At 41.2% G+C, this 4976-nt stretch overlaps 1 pseudogene; it reads right to left on the bottom strand.

Annotated features, from left to right (window-relative positions):
- Positions 1 to 1400: 1400 nt before the first annotated feature.
- Positions 1401 to 1571, bottom strand: LOC102889254 (annotated as a pseudogene).
- Between the last annotated feature and the right edge of the window lie 3405 nt (positions 1572 to 4976).

The following is a 4976-nucleotide window of genomic DNA, read 5'->3' as shown; positions in this document are numbered from 1 at the left end:
GTTTAGGCAAAGTCAACTTCTCTTAGGGGAAGGGAGGGAGTCTTATCAGGCAAATTAGCTCACTAGTGTGGATAAGGACATTCTTAACTGATTGGTTTAAAATTGCTTTCCTGGAAGAGGCCAAAACTGCAATTAGGTTATATATCTATATACATTGTTTCTTTGGAGAACCCTGAGTAATACAAATATGGGTAGGTACTGGGAGTGGTTCTAAATGAACAGAATTTTAAATATGAGTTTTTGGAATTGGTTTTTAGGTTTCTGGAATTGGCCCTGTTCTGCAGGTTTGAGGTATGGAAGCTTGGGGTACGTGGTTCTGGCAGCTGGAAGAACATGCAAGGAGCCGTGGGCAGATACGACATAGCTTTATTCAGGCATAGCAGGACACAGCAAGACACAGGCACAGGTCCAGCTCCCCAGCCTGCACAGGTGGGACTGTTCTTATAACAAGGTGCACAATAGTGGCTTAAGGCCAGGTACAATCACAATCAATCACAGTGCACATGCGTTCCACAGGTTGTATAGGACACGGTAACTAAGGTCACCGGGGACGCTGTAGCTAAGGCCACCTGGGAGGAAGCCTGACTGCATTCACTGTGTTTGTCAGTTCCCTCGCCCAACGGCTCTCTAATCTGAGTAGATTTAAAGATGCTAACAACTCTTTTTCTAGTAGAAAAGAAAGACTGATAGTCCATGGCATGATTTGGCAATATATATGCAAACTATCATATATATTGGATACTCCTAATCAACTACTTACAAGAAGCAAGGATCTGGTGAATATGTATACAATACTTGCTAACATTTTTGGCAAACTAAAAATATAACGAGATGCGCTGGTTGCTACTATTGTTACTAGACAAAGTAAGGAAAGAAGGAGGGTGGGAAGAGCTTAAAGATTCAAATTCTCAGCTCAAATGCCACAGAAATGACTTGAAAGCTTCAATGTGTGCCCTCAAGAAGACTCTTATCACCTGTAGCTGCAGGGTTGAGATTGCTGAAAATCAAACTACAGACTCTCATCCTGCTGACTGGCTGAATTACAACACAAGTTGAACTCACAGCCTCATAAGGAGGGTGTCTACTGTTAAAGTGAGGGCATTGAGTGGGAAGGAATGGGATCTTGAAAGTTGGAATGGGGATATGTGGGAAGAGCCTGATGATCCTGGGAACACTGAGTCCATTGTTAAGAAGAAATAACAGACCCAAAATGGACTCAGTTTTGCTAAGCCCCACCACGACTCAATACCTAACCTATGAGAAGTTTCAGCCTCCCCCAGGAGTGAAATTTTACTTTATTTTTATTTATTTTTTCATAATTCAAGTTTTTATTTTATATACAAAGAGCTAGCATTGATTCTGCAGTAAATGCCTGGAATGACCCATTCATGGAAGTTCACTTAGTCCAAGTTAATGAAGCCTATATCCTTCAGGTACTGACAGAAACACTGGTGGCACATACTGAGGCCACATTTCTGGATCAGACCGTATCGGTTTGAGCATACGCAGCAAGAACGAGACCTCTGGCTAAATTTTCTCAGATGGCTCCAGTACAGTCGCTGATGACCCATCTTGCTCTCTTGGAGGCAACGAGGCAAAAGCAGGAGTAAAATTTTTAACCAAGCGGTCTAGAATATGCTGGTGAGCACTAGAGAGGTAATCTGGCTGATAAGACCTCCTGCCATCCCCTAAGGGAAAGTGACCTTGCCTGAAACAATCTACTCTTTTAACTTCCTTGTCCCGTCTTCTTTTCTTTTCTTTTTTTAATTTTAATTCTTTAAATTTGTTTGTTTGTTTGTTTGTTTTTATGGTGACTTTGGTTAACAAAATCCGGGAAGTTTCAGGCATACAATTTAACAGTACCACCTTCTTTCTTTCTGATTTAAAAAACTTTCCATTTTGAACAGCTCCTCAAAGTGCCCTTCTAGTTGCTAGATTGGGTGCTGCCTGATTCATGGTCGCATAATAAAGCCAATTAGGTCTTCAAACTTACTGGGGTTAATTTCATTCTTTAACACCCTAAATTCTGATGAGTCTTTTTTGCCAGCAAAAGAAGCCTCCCCACCCGCATCTGAGGGTGTTAACCCTGCCTTGTCTGATGAAACAGTAATGGCCTCCTCTGAGGCAGATGCCATGCAAAACAATGCTGTCTCCTCAGGAACCACGCCCACCACATGTGTTTCTAGACCTATAACTAGACTCAAGTCCCAGCAGGCCCCTTAAGGTGAGGTACAAAGTGCGACCCATGGAGATATGCACTATACTCCAAAACACTGTGGACAAAAAAGTTCTATGGAGAATAACATTGCAGGGTACTCTGCCCTGTCCATTGTTTCTGTGCATTTAGGTTAACGTGTTTGAAATGCTTTTTTCAGACCCCTCCTTCTAAAGCATGACCACCCTCAAGAGAGCACATAATCTTATTAATTATAAGATTAATCCAATCCCTGCCTTGTTTTTTCCCACCTTCATGTAATCTTTCTTAAACTCCCTCCTTAATTCCAAATGCATAAAAGAAGTTGTAAACTGTAATTTTGTAAGCGTTTTTCTCAGTCTGTTGAGACCTTGCTTCCAGGTGCATCCTCTATTTGGCTCAAATACATTTTTATAAAAATTCCCTAAGGGTTTGGATGTTCTTACATTGACATTACCTACTTGAGTTTTATAACTGATACAGAAATCCAGAGAACAAGTGTGGGAATAAGAACAGATATTAAGAATATGGGATAATGGTGGAAGGAACATAAAGTTGGATCAGGCCAAATGTATTGATATGGGCTCATTAAGCAGAGATTCTGTATTTAATGTTGCAGCTCAGGGTGTTAAAAAGGTTGTTTGGCTGGTTGGCTGAAGCATGGACCAAAAGATGACTCATGGTGAGCAAGCTGGAAATGCCAGACTTGCGCTGGTTTAATGTGGAAGAAGGGACTCAAAGGCTTAGGGAGATTGAAATGTTCAAGTGGACTTTTCATTTAATACCTACTCACTCACCCTGGGAGAGTCCAGAAAACATACCTTTCACTATGACTACGAGAAATAAATTTCTGAGGAGAGCTTCAGCATCTTTGAAGAGTTCTATGATCACTCTTCTCTGTAGGTCCTTACAGTGAGGACTGCAGTCACTGAATTGAGAAACCTAAATGTGATGGGAGTAATTGTATCCCAGAGTGGCAGGGGCCAAGTGGTGGCACTTGACCACCAAAGGTAAAGTAGGCATGGTTACCATAACGGACAGTGGAGTCAAAGCAGAAATAGTCTAATTGACAAAGCCCCTACAGCACTGGCTAGTTGATCATGGTGTTTTCAGAAGTTAAATAGATGGGAAGCCTACTAAATTCTCACTTGATATGAATAAGCAGAAAAGTTCTAGGTCAAGTGAACAAAAGTCTGACCTTTTGTTGAAATCATAAAAAGAAAGAGAGTCATAGCACCTCAATCAATTCCCAGACTTGAGGCAGTTTACAGACCTAGAACATTTTGAATGAAGGGGAGGTTGGGTTCTCTTGAGGAAGAACTCCAATACTCTGCCCAAATCGTATATTGTTGATCTTTCTCCTAGCCTTCCCCAAAAGGATCTATGGCCTTTTACCAGGGTAATTGTGCATTGGGGAAAAGGAAATAGACTTTTCTGGGACTATTGGAAACTAGTTATGAACTGACACGAATTCCAGGAGACTCAAAATGTCACTGTGGTCCACAGTCAGTGTAGGGGCTCATGGAGACCAGATGATCAATGAAGTTTTAGGTCAGTCTCAAAGTAGGCCAGTGGGTCCTAAACCCATCCTGTGGTTATTTCCCAAGTTCTGGAATACATAATGAAATAGACATGCACAGCAATGTTCATAGCAGCATTATTCACAATGGCCAGGACATGGAAGCAACTGATGTGTCCTACGATAGATGATTGGCTAAAGAAGCTGCGGCACAGATATACAATGGAATATTACTCAGCCATAAGAAGAGATGAAATACTGCCATTTGCAACAACATAGATAGAACTTGAAATAATCATACTAAACAAAATAAGCCAGACAGAAAAGGTTGAAAATCACATGATATCACTTATATGTGGGATATAAACCTAAAAGCAACGAATGAACAGAACAAACGACAGAGACTCATGGACATGGACAATGGACTAGTGGTTACCAGAGGGAGGAGGAAGTGGGGAGGAGGAAAATAAATAAAATGTTAAATAAATTAATAAATAAATAAATAAATAAATAGTTTTTTAAAAATAAAAAATACATTAAAAAAAAGAAATAGACATATTCAGCAGCTGGCAAAATCCCCACATTGATTCCCTGACCTGTGGAATGAGGGCTATTATGGCAGGAAAAGCCAAGAAGCAGTATGGTAGGAAGCCACTAGAACTCCTCTACCTGAGAAAAGGGTAAACTAAAAGCAATATCACATTCCCAGAGGGATTACAGAAATTAGTCCCAGTACCAAGGACTTGAAACATGCAGATGTTGTGATTCCCACTACATCCCCATTCAACTCACTGATTTGGCCTGTGCAGAAGGCAAGTGGACCTTGGAGAATGACAGCAGATTATTGTAAAGTTATCCAGGTAGTGACCCCAATTGTAGCTGCTGTGCTGGATGTGGTTTCATTACTTGAACAAATTAACATGTTCTCTAGTACCTGGTATGCAGCTACTGATCTGTCAAATGCCTTTTTCTCTACCCCTGTCCATAAGGACTACCAGAAGCAGTTTTCTTGCCCCTGGCAAGACCAGCAATATACCTTTACTGCCCTACCTCAGGGGGATATCAACTATGCAGCTTTATGTCATAATTTAGTTCACAGGGATCTTGATCACCTTTTGTTGGAAAAGGCAGTCTCATACTATTAGCCTTTCCACCCCTGCTCGGCCATGTAAGAATGGACCTTGGGCCGGGAACACTTTCTTAGCAAAAGATAGAGTACACATAGCCAGTGCTGGGCTTATCATCTTGTGTGGATATCTTTCC

The sequence above is a fragment of the Pteropus alecto genome, unplaced genomic scaffold, assembly GCF_000325575.1.
Source record: "Pteropus alecto unplaced genomic scaffold, ASM32557v1 scaffold196, whole genome shotgun sequence".
NCBI lineage: Eukaryota > Metazoa > Chordata > Mammalia > Chiroptera > Pteropodidae > Pteropus > Pteropus alecto.
This window is presented reverse-complemented; position numbering and strand designations above follow the sequence as displayed.